At 34.0% G+C, this 18,029-nt stretch overlaps 1 protein-coding gene across 5 annotated transcripts in view; it reads left to right on the top strand.

Moving 5' to 3' along the window:
• Positions 1 to 18,029, top strand: part of Pde1a (phosphodiesterase 1A) — a 366,193-nt gene that overhangs the window by 123,672 nt on the left and 224,492 nt on the right. The window lies entirely within an intron of this gene.

The raw sequence follows: 18,029 nt of genomic DNA, 5'->3' as shown, positions 1-18,029 counted from the left end.
CATGGTTGTTTTCTGTGCCCTGTCACTGAAAACATGTCAAAGGAATAACACATGTGGAAGACAGCTAGAAGTTGATGAGCATGTGTTGAATTTTTAAATCCTCTGTGTTTACCTACATATCCTGACAGTTTTATTATTCTACATTTTTAATAAAAGCGATTATACTATAATAATGAAGTAGAGCTTGAGAAATGGAAATGTTTTGCTTAGAATGACACAGGTCATGGGAGCTAGCCGAATTATTCTATTACACAGTCATCCATTTACTGTACTGAATTTTTATGTGTTCGTTAAAGAGATGCTCCCACATTCATATTTAGATTGCTTAGTTTTATTGGTATAGCTGGGAACAATTCATGAAATATACATGATTCTATTAAAATAAATTATACCCTAGTAAGTATTTATTTATAGTTTCAAATTGTGAGTGCATTTTAAATTGTAAAATTAACTGAATTGCTCCTTATAGAACTTTTTCATAGATTCATTCTTACGGAGTAAAAATTTAGAAACAACTCCCTTAGATATATATTATGAAATAAACTGTTTTGAAATATCTATTCTGAGGATGAAAGAAAGCAGGAAAACATGCCACTTTTTTTTTCACCCTTCATCTACATTGAAAATTATTATCTTTACTATTGATTCTGATTTAGCTATTTGATGATATGATTTAAATGTCTCTATTATGAAGGAAGAAACAACATTTAATTTACACTGATATTTTTACCTGTTGACCATATGGAAAGTATAATTTTAATGTTTCTGACTACCACAGTTTAGTAAGATCAACAAGACCGAAGATAAGTCATTAACATGGACTTAAATTTCTCTTACCCGTGGGGTACACCCAGTGATCCTTCCACCCAATCCATTGCTATGGGCGGGAGAGTAGGCAAAGGGTATCCACAGATCTATCTGACAATGAGAACATGATTATTTCACAGTCTATCATTCAATACTGTGTTTGAATTATTTATCAGAGTTTACAGCTATGCATCTACTTCTTTATTTGTTTAGTATCTGTCTTTCCTCTATAAACTATCTTCTACATCCATGGAATGGTAATGTTTATACACATTCTCTATTATGACTTGCACAGTGTCTCCTATGTAATAGGTACTAGATACGTCCTTATTGAATGAATGGATAACCTCAGTGAGTTTTTTAGAGTCTCAGGGCCTAATTAACTAGTTATCTAATTTGAACACAATAATTGAGGTTAATCATTGAATCCATCAGTCAATTCAGATAGAAATTTGCCAGTATGTTATTCACAAATCTAGGAGTGGAGCTGGAGTCAGATTTAGTGGACACTATGAGACATTTGATAATTTAAGATGGGGGACAAAGATTAAATTTCAAAGACAAGAATAAAAGGAGAAGGGAAGTGGACCATAGAAAGTGTATTTAACTATGAAATGGGGTTTCATAAATCTCTGCCAAACTTATCTTTGAGACTTTTCCCACGTATTTTTATAACTATTGCTTCATGTGAAGAAAACATTTTTCAATTAAAATTAATAAAATGTCTTGAACATCTCTCAGTGAAGACAAAGTGACAAATCTGCCTATACTGTCTTCTGAATGCAAAATTTGAAGATCAATTTTTGACAACATTATTGAAAAATATGCAGAAATTAAGGCTCAAAAATAGAAATTGAAATATTTTAATTGTTATGACAGAACATAGTCCTGATATATGACCACTTTTCTTTTTTAAAAATAAAATACATGAACATATTTAAAAGTCTAACCTATTAGCTATATTTTCTATAACAGCACACTGACATGAGTTAAACTAAAACTATTTTCTCTCTGCATTTTTTTCTTTCTATTATTATTTTCTCATTTCCTGATAATTTCTGACAAATTTTCCTTATATATCAGGGAATGTTAAAAAAATGGTCTGCTCTTATGTTCAACATGCCAACCATGCAATGAACTGAAACTAAGGACTATTTTTAAAAATATTCCTGGATGACTGAAGGAAATAGCCTTCTTGGTGTCCAGACTTTTGAGCAAAGCCATTGATAATACATACTTGTTGAATGAAAGGACAAATGATGAATAATAAACAAATGCTTAAAATATGCCATGTTTGGTCTGCTAGAGTTACTGGAAATCTACACTTTTACTGTCAGCCTAAAAATCTAAAAATAATTTGACTGCTAATCAAAACTGTCCCCTCAGGTTTATGCTAAAGATGAAGCCTACGGAATAAATGCTGTAAATTCAAAATATTTAAGGCTTGATCCCTGAGAAATACTTTGTAAAAGATTTTGGAATTTAGACCAGGTTTGAACTTTAATTTGTTCAACTTTAAAATGAAGAGAATACTAGTATACCATATAGGGCTGAAATGAGAACAAAATGAAATAAACATATACAAAGAACACAATCTCATGTTCAAAATATTCTAGGCACTTAAAAAAGAATAACTATCCCACCAAGCATGGTGGCACTTGCCTGTAATCCCAGTTACCCAGGAGGCTGAGGCAGGAGGATCATGAGTTCAAAGTCAGCCTCAGCAATGGTGAGGTGCTAAGCAACTCAGTGAGACCCTGTCTCTAAATAAAATACAAAATAGGGCTGGGGATGGGCTCATTGGTTGAGTACCCCTGAGTTCAATCCCTGTACCAAAAAAAATAGCTATCACTATAACATAGAAAGTTTAAACATTTTGGTAAAATTATTTTATGTAATAAATGGGTCTATAATTCTTCAACTTGAGAAAAAATATTTGAGTGCAATATTTTGTTGTTTAAAATCTGTAATACTTTTTATATTTTAAAACTTACTTTTTATTATTAATAATGAATTGTAAATGTATATATTAATGGGATACAATGTTATGTTACATTATATAATATGGTAAAATTAAATCAAGCTTATTGCATATCTATCACCTCAAATGCTTTATGTGGAAAGTATATTTGAAACTTTTTTTCAGAAATTTTGAAATGCATTATTATTAACTATAATTATATATTGAACAATAGGTCTCAAAAAACTTATTCTTCCTGTCTAATTAAAATTTGTATCTTTTGACCAACATCTTTCCACCTCTTCTCCAGTATTTTACTCTTCAAATTTTTTTAGGACACGATTTGATGTCATTTTGACAGAATAAATGAAAGCCAGATTAGTGAAAATTAGAAACGAATAAATACCATAGTGGCAGAAAAGAATTAAATTTTCTGTGAAAAGACATATTCAATAAGTTAAGTTTATGTCAGAACTACTTAGCAAAATCCTATCCAGAAGGTAGTCTCATGAAATGCAAGGTTTCACTGACTCTGGGGTATTGTGCTTTTAGGCAGCAATAAGCTTCCTTTCCAGCTCTGTCGTCTTGTTTTCCTCATATAAATGACAGTGGAAAAAGTAGAAGAGTAATATTTACTTGAATCTTTAGTTTCCTGTGTACTCATATTTTCCTGGGGAATTGCTTTTCTACGCAATCATACATGTGTGTCTTCCTAGTCACATTGATGCCATTACTCAACATAGTTGTGTTGTGTGTGACTGCTGCTAAATTGTGCATGAATTTTATGATCCAGTCTGTTGTCATTTGGATATTGTTGACTCATAATAGACCTTTTTTTATTACCTACTTGTTTTAGCAAAAACAATGGTTCCTTCTCAGTTTTTCCTTATGAATCACTACAGAAATAACAAAACAAACTACCAATGTATTTCTATAGCTAATAACATTCCTCATCTATTGTTATAAAATCTAACAAGAATCCTGGGTGAGGGGAGGCAGCATTTTTATTACTCTTACCCATGTTGCAAATGGCTGTGTTGGAGATAGTACAGCATCACAGGTGCCATGGTAAATTACCTTTACATTGCTGTGAACAAAATACCTGACAAGAACAACTTAGAGATAGAAAAGTTTACTTTTGGTTCATGGTTTCAGAAGTTTGTTCAGTCTATGACTGACTGACTATACTGCCCTAGAACCAAGTGAGGTAGAACATCATGGTGGAAGAACATGAAAGGGGAAAGCTCTCAGCTCATGGGAGCCAAGAAGCAGAAGAGTAACACTAGAAGCCAGGAACAAAATTTAGTTCCCAAAGCATGCTCCCAATGATCTACTTCCTCCAGGCATGTCCTACCTGCCTACAATTGCCCTCCAGTAATACATTCAAATTATTAATCCACAAACTGAATTAATCCTCTGTTAGGTTATAGCTCTCATAATCTAATCTTTTCACCTGTATATGTTCTCCATTACCACATGAGATTTTCAGGTGACAGCTCAGATTCAAACCATAACAGTAATCAGTAAGGTTCTGACCTCTGCATTTGTAGTCTGGAACACTTTCTGCTATTTGAGAAAACTTTGTGGCAAAAAAAGCATTATATTGGCTAAAAATCATTATACTGGCTAAAAAGCTTTATGTTGAAAAATTAAAATATACAGTAGATAAAATTTGAGATTTTAAAGTGTTTTATTGTTATTGTGTTTTATTTTGAAACCAAGGCTAGATGATAATATTTATTTTTTGAATTTTCTATGAAACATAAAAAGAAGGAAGAGGTTTTATAGTTATTACAATAGTAATTATGTTTGTTTTCAAGTAAATCTGAAAGAACAATTTTGTGGTGTACAACTTCCATCACTGTGTGTTTCTATAATTTGGGGGGTGGAGGAAAGGTTGCCCATCAGGAAAGCAGTAGTCAGTATTATTTGAGGCCAATCTAGATCTTGACAGCCTGTCTTCTGTTATTTCCCTATATGAAAATGGTGGCACCATTTCATCTAAAAACTGGAACAAGACAGGGATGACTTATTTTACCACTTGTATTCAACATAGTCCTAGAAACTCTAGCCAGAGCAATTAGAAGAAAGAAGTTAAAGGGATATGAATAGGAAAAGAACTCAAATTATTTCTATTTGCTGATGACATGATTCTGTATTTAGAAGATCCATAAAACTCTACCAGAAAACTTCTAGAACTATGAATGAATTCAGCAAAATATCAGGATATAAAATTAATGCCCTTAAATCAATTATATTCCTAATATCAGTGATGAATTAACTGAAAGAGAAATTAGGAAAATTATCCCATTCACAGTAGACTCAAAAATAATTGGAAATAAATCTAACAAAAGAGGTGAAAAAACTCTACAATGAAAACCACAGAACACTAAAGAAAGAAATTGAAGAAGCCCTTGGAAGTTGGAAAGATCTTCATGCTCTTGGATAGGTAGGCAGAGTTAATATTGTCAAAATGGCCATCCTATCAAAGGTGATGTACAGATTTAATGCAGTTCCTATTATGGTTCCAATAATGTTTTTATAGAATAAGAAAAGCAGTCATAAAATTTATTTGGAAAAAATAAGAGACCCAGAATAGCCAAAGCAATCCTCAGTGAGAAAAGTAAAACAGGTGACATCACAATACCAGGCCTTAAATTATACTACAGAGCTATAGTAACAAAAACAGCACGGTATTGGCACCAAAATAGGCATGAAGACTAATGGTGCAGAATAGAATACATAGACACAAACTCACATCAACACAGTTATCTCAAATTAGATCGTAAACATACCATACGTTGGAGGTCATAAACATTCATTGGAGAAAAGATATCTGTCTTCAACAGTTGATACTGGGAAAACTGAAAATCCATATGTAACAAAATGAAATTAGACCCGTATCACCCTGCACAAAACTCAACTCTAAGTGGATCAAGGACCTAGGCATTAGACTAGAGACCCTATGCCTACTGGAAGAAAAAGTAGGCCCAAATCTCTATCATGTTGGTTTAGAATATGAATTTCTTAACAAGACTCCTAAAGTACAAGAAATAAAATCAAGAACCAATAAATGGGATGGACTCAGATAAAAAGCTTTTTCACAGAAAAGGAAGCACTTAAGAACATAAAGAAAGAGCCTACAGAATGGGAGGAAAATCTTTGCCATCTGCAACTCAGATAGAGCATTAATCTCCAGGATATATAAAGAACTCAAAAAACTTAACACACACACACACACACACACACACACACATACACACACATCAATAAATGGGCAAAGGAACAGAATAGACTCTTCAAAGAAGAAATACAATTTTTCAACAAATATATGGAAAAATGTTCAACATCTCTAGCAATTAGAGAAATACAAATCAAAACCATACTGAGATTTCATCTCTCTTTAGATAGAATGGGTATTATCAAGAGTACAAGTAACAATAAATGTTGGTGATGATGTGGGAGAAAAGGTACACTCATATATCGTTGGTAGGACTGCAAATTGGTGCAACCACTTTGAAAAGCAGTATAGAAATTCCTCAAAAAACTAGGAATAGAACCACCATTTGACTTAGTTATCCCACTCCTTCGCATATACCCAAAGGATTTAAAATCAGCATATCATACTGACACAGCCACATTAATGTTCATGCAGCTCAATTCACAATGGCTAAGCTATGGGGCCAACCTAGGTTCCCTTCAACAAATAAATGGATAAAGAGAATGTGTTACATATACAAAATATAATATTACTCAGCCATAAAGAAGAATGAAATTATGGCATTTGCTGAAAAATGGATGAAACTGTAGGCTATCATGCTAAGCAAAATAAGCCAATCCCAAAAAATTAAAGTCCAAACTTCTCTCCGATATGTGGATGCTGACTCTCAGTAGGCGATATGTGGATGCTGACTCTCAGTAGGCGGTGGGGAGGGAGGAATGGAGGTTCATTGTATTGGTCTGTGGTACGGGAATAGCGAGAAGGGAGGGGCAATGGGAAAGAGAAAGAAAATACAAACTATTGTCATGTATAACTAAAAAGTGTTAGAGTCTGTAAACAAATCAGGATGGCCCTGGCATTTTGCCAGAGGGAGTGGTTTGAGAGGTAACAAAAGCGAGCCATTAAGTGTGGAGATTCCTTATTGGTTGACTGCTGTATCTAGTTTATGCTAATTAAGATAAGCTGTGTGGAATGTATATATACCGCTCCTGTCCTACAATAAATGGCTCCCACTCCTGCTGTATCAACTGTACACAAGTTGTTCATCACCGCCCCCCCCTCCAGGGTTATTTTGCTGCAGCCGGACTGCGGCAAAAAAGAACAAATAATTTTTAAAATAAAACATTCATTGAATTAAAAAACTGCAGTTTTAAAAAAAATGATTGTACCAATTAGTTTCCTCTTAAATTGAATCCATCTATGTACACTAGCCTAAATTTCAAATAATTTAAACTTCCTTGATTTATGTGGTAAACAGAAATTCAGACTCCCCCATTTCTTGTCACTTATAGAACTTGGTTAATTTATATAAATAGAGCTAGAAACAGTGGCGTGACAGTAACTTAGCTCTATGAAAGAAAATTGAAAAGCCCCAATTTATTGCATTTACCAGTCTTCATGTTGTAAACATTTCCATCAGGGTTGATTTCAAGCTACAGTGTAGTGTCACCTGTCACTGGAATTGGAGTTGGGAAACAATAACAAGAAAGAACTGGTAGGAGCTGGCTTAGTTGTACCACTGGAAAGGTGACTAATGGTTAGCACCTATTATAGTGTAGATATTAGGCATCACCTAAAAAAACTCATGTGTAAAATATGCAAGAAAGTTTAGAGGTTAAATGATCTGATTATGAGAGTCTTAACATAATCAGTGCATTAATCCCATGATAGTACTTACCAGGGTGGTAACTATAGGCAGGAAGGGTGTGTCGAGAAGTGAGTCCCTGGGGGTGTGCCTTGGAGTGTATATTTTTTCCTTGTTGAAAGAAGGTTACTTTCTTCTTCCTGTTTCATGTCCTAAGCCACTGTCTTCCACCACTCTCTTGTACTCTGATGTTCTATCTTGCCTTAGGCACAGAGCAATGGAGCTGACCATCTGTGGACTGAGACTTTTGAAACCATGATCCCCCAAATAAACTTTTCCTCCTCTAAAGTTGTTCTTGATATTTCTTTTGGTCACAGATGTGAAAACACTGACTAACAAACTACCCAATCAATCACAGGCCTGGAAACTGAGGACAAAGCAAAAGCTAATACTCAGTGGTTCTATTTATCCTCTAGCTATGGGTTAAATAATTTTGCAATTTACTAGAAATTACTTGATGGGAAATTCACCTTCCTAGGACACATGATGTTCAGGGAGAGGCTCTTTTGAGATCAGCCAAAAAAACTTTTTAAACATCATCCGGTTTCATTTTGTCTGGATTTTCTTACTTTCCTTTCAAATTCAATCCTGTAATTTATAATATTCTGTTAATTGTAGTAGTTACTTTTTTGGATTTGAATTGAATACAAGTCATTGATTTTTATCTCCTAAACTTAAATTCTCTAAATTAATTAGATTGACATTTTACATGTCAAGTTTTTGCCTGTGGAGAAACAAACATGAAATGAAAAATGTCTAAAAGTAAAATGAGAAGTTGAGTGACTGAATGGCATTTGAAACTGTCACATATAATCAGATTTATAATCTTAGATTTAGAAAACATAGTAGATATTTAAACATTTGCCCAAATACTATTCAAATCCTTAATTATATTAGTCTTAATTGAGTACTTTTTCATGGGGAAAGGGGACTCAAATAGAATCTAAACAAAGAATTGAAAAAGGCTGATTGAACAAAGCATTATTTTATAATGTATTGTAACATATGGCTGATTGCCAGCTTCAATTTATTATGTATATTGAGTTGATTTGCTATAGCAAAAAATTTGTTGCCTGGATCATTAGTATTAAGAATATTAAACCTAAAATGTTTAATTTTTCTAAAGATGTAGCAGAAGCTAGATTAAGATAAATTAGGTATCTTTAAGACCAAAATGGATGGACACCAAATGTCTCCAATTTCATGTTTCTAGCTACAAATCAATTGCACACAGAGCATAAATAAAATCATTTTTTAAGCTGAAAAAAATTTCTGTATTGACTACGCTTCACATATTAGGCTGTTTGGCTGGAACTGTGCATGATTTCATATTTTGTAATGCACACATGAATTGTGTTCTCAGACATAGATTTATAGACTTCAGAAAGGCTTTAGTTCAATTTTATTTCTTAAATTAATTTAGTAAATGAATTACACAGACTCCTGACATTGGTTGAAAAAAGGACTCTCTAGCTGCATTAATGTGCTATCTCCCCAAATTTGTCTGAAACATACCTGAACAGTGGTACAAGATGGAAGGACAGAAGTCGTCACAAGTGAGCAGTCAGGTCTTTGCTAGGAAGTGATCCTAAAGGAGTACTGTGAATTTATTGAGAGGAAAGGATCAAAGACTCTTGAGTGCAAGTGTGAAGGAAGACTTTGTGAGAAGTAGAAAAAAAAACTGTAGGAGGATGGGAGCTAAATATTGCAAGAGGAAAAATGTAGGTCTTTGCAGGTAGGAAGAACAGGCCAGGTGTATTCTTGGAGGACAGAGTGAGTACATCAGGGATGGCCAGTTGGCTATTGTGACTGCAGTTAAAGGTTAGCTAAATTGGACCATATATAGTATGTCTCAAATTGTCAAGTACATGCATCTCACCTGGAGAGCTTGTTAAAATGCAGATCTTGAATGGGTAAAGTGTAGGGTGGGCTACACGATAGGCATTGCTCTTTGTTCCTACTATTCTGCCTGGACCACGTTTAACTAGCAAGGTATTAGTTTTTAACTCCTCACCTTGCATTTTAGCTTGGAAAAGTTACTTAGAATTTATGCATAGATGAGACATTAGAATTCATCTGTTCTTATTTATAATTACTGGACTATAGTGACTTTTAAGTAGTTCAAACTCTTTTTATAAGTTTCCTAAGCACCATGTTTCCATGGTTTCAAGATGCTTAGGTCCTAGTTTCTGCTTGCTTGCCTCATGCCATCTCTAACATCTATAGGATTTGGCATTGTCATCTCACTCCCCATTTCGTCCTCATCACTTTGTTGGATCACTTCTACAGAGCTAGTCTTTGACTCCTGTGGGATTCTTCTCCTTTTAGTGCTCAAATGCTGTCTTTGTGAAAACCCTCAAGGAGCATCTACTTCTTGTCCATCATTTAGCACCTCACCTTGAACACCTCATCTGTGCCATACTCTTGGTCTCCCCTATGTCCTTGGTCTAAAACTGTTGAATGACAGGCCAAAACTGTAGGGTGGGGTTTAATTGTGGAGAAAATCCATTTTAAGAGATTTTATTTTCACCCTATAAATAAAGGCATTGACTTTTTAAATATAGAATTTAATTAAGATTCTCAAAATACTAGTCATTTCCAGTAAAAAAAAAAAACACAAGAAAATTGATGCATTTTATTTTATATTCAAAATATTTTTATATGCAGGGGGCTTGAAAAATTGGCTATATTGTGTGGTGGGTTTTTTTTTTTTTGTTTGTTTGTTTGCTTTTTAGATGTAGAAGGGTCTTCTGGTAATGTCTTTTGAAAGCCAAAGAATGACTTATCTCTCTTGGAACTTGGCCTATGGAAGCTAAAGAATTTTATATAGTTTCTATCCTGATTGCCTCTCTCTTTCTCTCCTAGAACCTTAGGCAAAGTACACCTAGGAGAGGTTAAGGCAGAGATGCCAGGCTGGGGCTTGGATAAATTTCTAGCCTATTCACAGCATGGAACCTCTTCTTGGCTTATTTCATATTTACCAAGGTCATTTTAAAAGCACTCCCTTTTTGTAGGATGTGACATTTAAAAAAAACATTAGTCCATTAACATTTGATACCTGAAATTAAAATGGCCTTTTATTTTCTTCTGTGGAGAAATGCCTTGAAGGATATTTAGTTTTTTTCACTTATAACAACAAAACAAAACAAAACACCAATGGAATAATAACATCTTGGTACTGAGAGAAGTCATTAATATTTTTCAATAAGACCTGAGGGTCAGAGATGCTCTCTCATTTTGACATTTTGACAAAGGTAGTATTCTCTTCTTAACTTTGTGGGTTAGAACAGGGCAACCAAGACAGTGCTGCCACACTATCCGTTCCAGCAAGCATACTTCCTTTTGTCCTGCTCCTCTTTGCTCTCAAGTTCCTTATATTTTCCCCAACCTGTTCCTCTTTTCATTGTATTAAACCTGAAAGATAAAACTTCAGTTTCTCCTCTTGCCTTAAGAGAGTGATTCTTTTGAATGAACATACTATTATTCTTGATCTTTTAGTTATTGAATTGCAAGACTCCCCTGAGGGTTGATCTTGAGGTTGATTTTGAGTATCTTCCTCTGGAAGGATACTTAGGTTGTAGCATCTACAGGGACATTGCGTCCTTGGGTAAAAATGTATGGAGATGAGATAGAGCAAACACATGTGTGCTGAAAGGTCTTAACCATGTGCAAAGGCCCATAGTTATAGAGGTTTATCCATAAAGGGTTTGTCTTGAAATTGTAACACAGATGCAGCAAATGTTTCTCATTTCATAGACTACTCTAATAGGAAAATGTATTGCCACCATGTCAGAGAGAATTTGAACTTGAGACAGTGCTTGGGAAAAAACTAAGGATAAATTTAATTTGGTTTGTTCATTATCCACTATGTGTTCTGATATCTGCTTTGAAATGCACGTAATCTTAATATGTTCAATGATATGAACAAGGAATTTAAGAAAGAAAAATTAAATGTTCAATAAACATGCGAAAATGTTAATCTTGGATAGTAGTCAGTGGGAAAAAAAACAAAATTCAATTTTTTACTTATTAAACTAAGTAAAGATAAAAAAGACTGATAATATTCATTGTGGGTTGATTAAAGGTTATGGATTTTTACTCTCTTTTGGAGAAATAATGTGATAGTATGTATTTTTAATTTCAACAAATACTATCACACTAAAATTGTTCTAAAACAATCCTGTTTTAGAACTCCTTTATGCAGAATTAAAACACCAGCACATAACACTGTATTTGATTTCTGATTGTTTGTAACTGCCTAACTTTGAAATAAGTTTAATGTCTACCAATATAGGGAACTGGTTTAATAAATGCTATTGTAGTCAAACTATGGAGCAGTAGGCATCTATTACAGAGAGTGAAATGTATTTCTACAGTAATCTAGAAACAATCCCCAAATATGTTAGTATTGATAAAAGTGAACTGTAAAGTTCATAGTAGAATAGTTTCACTTAAAAAAGAATGGGACTCTTTGTACAAGTTTATTAAATTGGTAAAGCTTTTGTAAATTGATTATTAAGAAAACTGTAGAAGGATACAGAACATACTATTAATGTTGATTAATGGATGCAATTGATAAGAGGAATGGGAATATAATAGCTTTTGGTTTTATATTCTAATGTGTATTTTTAACTTTTGATAATCATGTATTAATTTTTTCATTAAAATGTATAAAATAGAGATGATATCAGTTGTGTCTAGAGACTAGGAGTTCAGAGAAGGATTTAGCTTAAATCAGCAGCACAAAAATTTTTTTGGCTGATGGAGCCATATCCTATATCCTCAGTGAAATGATGAATGATGATACATAAGTCGATGCATATGTCAAAGTCATAGAACTTTACACTAAGGAAAAGCATAACTTATCACATGTATGTTTAAAACAAAGTATAAATACTAGTGAAGAAAAAACTGTAGAAAAGCACAGGACTGGATAAATTCACTGCTTACTTACCAGACCTTTAAAGAACTAATGCCAAAACTTCTCAGACTAGTCAATGAAATAAAAAGGAAGAGGATGATTTTGAACTTATTCTATGAAGCATATCACCCTGATGCCAAAACTAGATAAGGTTACCAAAAAAAAAAAAAAGAATATTATAGACTAATATCCTTGGTGAGCTTGGATGCAAAAATCCTCAATAAAATATTTGAAAACCCAATTCAATAGCAGATTAACAAGATATAACATGATCCAATTGGTTTCATTCCAACAATGCAAGGTTGATTCAACATATGCTAATCTATAGACTTAAAACACTGCATAAATGGAATCAAGGTAAAAATCACATGATCATCTCAACAGACACAGGAAAAGCCTTTGACAAAAATTCAGTATCTCTTCATGATATAAGAAACTAGTTATAGAAGGTGCTTACCTCAACCTCACAAAGACTGTATATAAAAAAACCCCAAAGCCTACATCATACTGAATGGGGAAAAGCAGAAAGCATTTCCTCTAAAATCAGGGGTGAGACAATTGTGTTCACTATTACGACTACTTTTTCAATATAATACTTGAAATTTTAGCAAGAGTAATTAGGGAAGAAAAATAAATACAAGAGATAGAAGTAGGAAAGGAAGAAATAAAATTATCTCTATTTGTAGATGATACTTAGAAGACCCTAAAGACTCTTACATCTGATAATCAAATTCAGCAAATTGCAGGATACAAAATCTACCTAGAAAAATCAATAGCTTTCAATGCACTAATACCAAAACAATTGAGGAAAAAATCAGGGGGATAATTACATTTAAAATACCTTCAATAAAAAATAAAATACCTAGGGATAAACATAACCGAAGAGGTGAAAGACTTGTACAATGAAAATTATAAAGCACTGAAAAAAGAAATTGAAGAAGGCATTAGAAGATGGAAAGACCTCTCATGTTCACAGACTGACAGAATTAATGTCTTAAAGTGGTGATATTACCAAAAAACAATGTACAGGTTTAATGCAATTTCCATCAAAATGCCAATAAAATTTACAAAGAACTAGAAAAGAAATCCTAAAATTCAGATAGAAAAAAAAAGATCCCAAATAGCCAAAACAATCCTGGGAAGGGGAAGCAATGATGGAATCATCAGAACACCTGATTTAAAAATATGCTACAGAATCATAGTAACAACAACAAAAAAATATATGGTATTGACATGAAAACAGATGATCCATGGAATAAAATAGAGGAAAATAGACAACTCTACACAGCTACAGCCATCTCATTCTTGACAAAGGTGCCAAAAACGTACGATCGAGAAAAGGCAGCCTCTTGAACTGCCTGGGAAAACTGGAAATCCATATGTAGAAGATTGAAGCTAGATTAAAATCTATCGCCCTGTACAGACAACACAAAATGAATCAAAGGCTTGAACATAAGACCTGAAACTGAATCTGCTAGAAGAAAACAGGGGAAACACTTCGAGACAAAGCCCCATGCAAGTCTTCCTAAATAGGACTCCAAAGTTAAGAAAGTAATAACAAAAAAATCAACAAATGGGATGATATCAAATTAAAAAGTTTGTATACTGCAATGTATACAGTTTATAGAGAGAAGAGACAACTTCCAGAGTGGGAGAAAATTTTTGCCATCTACTTTTCCAAAAGATTTAGTATCAAAAAACTTAACAAAACAAACAATTGAATCAGTAAATGGAAAAATGAATTGAACAAACTCTTCACACAAGAATTAGGAATAGCCAATAAGTATCAGAAAAAAATGTTCAGTAGCGTTAGCCATCAGGAAAATGCAAATCAAAACTACATTGGGATACTATCTCGCCCCAATCAGAATGTATCAAAAATACAAAAAACAGTAAATGCTGGTAAGGATGCAAGGGAAAAGGAACCCTCATACACTGTCAGTGGGAATGTGAATTAGTACAGTCGTTGTGTATAAGCAAAAAAAAAGATGAAAGTCAACATATGATAGATGTTATGGTTTGGATGTGAGGTGTTCCCCAAACGCTCACATGGGAGACAATGCAAGATGGTTCAGAGGATAAATGATTGAATTATAAGAGTCTTAACCCAATCAGTGAATTAATTCCCTGGTAGGGATTAACAGAGTGGTAACTGAATGGGTAGGGTTTAGCTGGAGGTGCTGGGACTTGGGGGCATGGCTAATATTTTGTATCTGGAGAGTAGAAACTCTCTCTCTCTCTGCTTGCTGATCACCATGGGAGCTGCTTCCCTCTGCCACACTCTTCTACCATGATGTTCAGCCTCACCTTGAGCCCTGAGGAATGGAGCCATCCTCCTATGGAGTAAGACCTCTGAAACCACAAGTCCTCAAATAAACTTTTCCTCCTCTACAGTTGTTCTGGTTGGGTCACAACAGTGAAAAAGCTGACTAAACAATAAAGATTCCTGCACACCCATGTTTATCACAGTACAATTCACAGCAGCCAAGTTGTGGAATCAGCCTAAGTGCCCATCAATGGATGAGTGGACAAAGAAACTATGGTGCATATATCATCATGGGGTATTATTCAGCCATAAAGAAGAAAGAAATCATATTAATTGCAGAAAAATGAATGGTACCAGAGATCATGTTAAGCAAAATAACATTAAGAAGAACAAGTATTGTCTATTTCTCCTTATATGTGGAATCTAAGGGAGAAAAGACAACATGGAAGTAACAGGAAGACAGAGAAGAAAGGGTCTCATGATTGGGGAAGATGTGGGGAGGGTAACAAAGGGCAGTGCAGGGGAGGGTATGATCGGAATATGTCATTTCTATGTATGAATATACTACAACCAAACTCGTTATTCTGTAAAATTAAAATGCACTATAAAAGGAACCGAATTTGCAACAAGTACTAAGGAATGAGTAGTATAAAACAGTCTTCTCAACTCTACTAATTATAGACTGAATTAAAAGACATTTTTTTTCCAAGAGAAAACTCTGCCTAATTTTGAATACTTTAGGGATATTTTCCAATTTCAGCTACTTATTCATTGATAGTCTACAGAATAACTCAATCAGAGAGCAGGTTAAGTCAGTACGTATTATTATTCACCTTAGTTTATAGCAAAACTAAACTCTAGGAGAATTTAGTAATTTACTCACAACTAGACATATAAGAGGACTTTGCATTGAAATTCAAACTTTGGGTGAAAAAAGCAAAATATATACAGGATACAAACCATTTGCATGAATTAACTATGATAAGGTGGTAACAACAACAATAACAACAAAACTGGTAAGATTTGAAATACCAATATGTTCCTGTAGAGTAAGGATAATAAAGGTCCTAAATATAACTAGTTTCTTGTGCCTTACACCTATCCAGGAACTCAGTGGACAGAGTGATCCCAAATTATCATAATCATATCAGTGTATAGCTCAATCCAGGATGTTTTGGAAAAAGATAATGTTTTCATTAGGAATCTTAAATAAACTATGCAAAGTACTTGACCTTTTTACTTGTAAAGGAGCTTTTAATGCAATAATAGGGTATAAAGAGTCATGGCAAATGATTTAGCATGGCGACGTCATAGTAGAAAAAAGTATAATGAATTTGACGTCTGTTTGGTAGCACCGTATCCACATCTTCTGAGAATGCTGCACTCTAGGTTTTCATGTCAGCATGAGACCAGAGTCGCATCTTTAATTTTGACAGTATGCACTATAATTCATGCTTATAGCTATTTTTTAGTATGAATATTAAATGTTTGCTTTTTAAGTCATCATAATTCAAAACAACACATTTTAAATATAATTTATAAAAGAGGAGAATAGGAACAGTATAGGAATTTCCAACTTCATTAACCTCCAGCCATTAGTGCGGTCTTCTCCTTTTCATTCTCCTTCTCCTACTCCCCACCCCTCCTTTTTTCTTATCTTTCTTCTTTCTCTTCCTATTTCCTTTCTTCCTCTTCCTCTTCTTATTGTTCCTCTCTTCCTCCTTTTCTGCTCCCCCTCCTCCTTCTTTCTCTTGTTCTTGTTCCTTGTTTTGGTGTCATACGTTGTCTTTCATTTCTGCTGCATCTGTCTAAACCATATCCATCCTTTCTGAACTTAGAATCCAATGTCTTTTAGGTAAATACCTCTGAAATAATGCTTTTAATTTGTTGGAATCTTATTGTACTTTGAATAATGTATGTTCTTAATTCTTAGATGCATTAATTTCATTTCTAATTTAGTTGCCAGTATGTTAAGTGCAGAGATTATATCATGTTCCATTCCCATTCTCCTAGATCCATCCATTTGGTCACAAAGCTGTTGTGCATTTTTTCTCTTCAAGGCCCCATGCCAGCTGGTGAGGGAAACACAGCAATGACATAAAACTGGTCCCTGATCTTAAAGAATTCACCATCCAGTAAGAGAGAGAAATCTTGTCACATATTTGACTCTAAGGAGACATGATGTGGTGTCAGTGATGAAAACAAGAAAATTACACCACAGTGTTGTTGTTAACAAGTAGGGGATGTTTCTTATAAGTGACCTTCAAAACATTCACTGAAACTGTTTTCTTAACCCAAAGACATTTCCTTACATCTGACATAAATACATGTACTTTAAAAAATTGTATAAAGCATTTTCTTCAGGGAAGAGTTAATGGAAAAATAGCAATTGTTATTCTGATTTATACATTTGTTTTTCTCCTGAGGAACAATGTCTCTAAAATCAGGTTGTGTTCAAATAAATGGTGTCTTAAATCACTTTGGGGAATAGGGCAACCATGATATGTTAGGTTCAACATATGGAATTGCCAATATTCAACTATTTTTGACCTATGGAACAGCAATCTCCTATGAGATGGTTGCCCCTTTGTAAATGTTGTCATTTCTGTCTATCTTGTCAACACCTCAGTTGTGTTAGAGGAATTATTATTACTACACATGTTAAGCTCACTTCCCCTCAAAATGTTCTTTAAAATGTGCTAGCTATACCATTGAAATGAAAGATAATTGTGCATGTAGAGGGTGCAGAATTAGAGAATGAGAGCAGATATTGAGGATGGGATAAATGAATTCAATTATCTTATTTTGTTGAATAAGCAAGTACTTGAAGAGACCTCAAAAGAGAAATGCCCAGAAATAGAGCTGAACTGTACCATTCCTGAGATGCATGTACACTCTTTTCACTCCTCAGCCAACACCACTAGATCTAAGAGCAGTTGCAGAATCACCTACAACTGATAAAATAAACGCCCAATTGATCAGATGCTATGTGACCACCAATATCATGCAGGGACATTGGAAAAGCATTTCAATGCCCTTTGATACATGACTTTTTTTTGGTCTTTTTCTTAGTGGTATAAAAGTAACACTCTATCTTCCACTGATATTGTCTTAGTTTCTATCCAATGAAGTGATTTAGATGCTTGTTCTCTTCTTGAAAAAGTTTTAAAGGTCATTCACCTAAATGATGCTATAAAGAAACACAGACTC

Source organism: Marmota monax, unplaced genomic scaffold (genome assembly GCF_021218885.2).
Source record: "Marmota monax isolate L192 unplaced genomic scaffold, Marmota_monax_Labrador192_F-V1.1 WCK01_AAM20220418_F8-fsc00007, whole genome shotgun sequence".
Taxonomy (NCBI): Eukaryota; Metazoa; Chordata; class Mammalia; order Rodentia; family Sciuridae; genus Marmota; species Marmota monax.
This window is presented reverse-complemented; position numbering and strand designations above follow the sequence as displayed.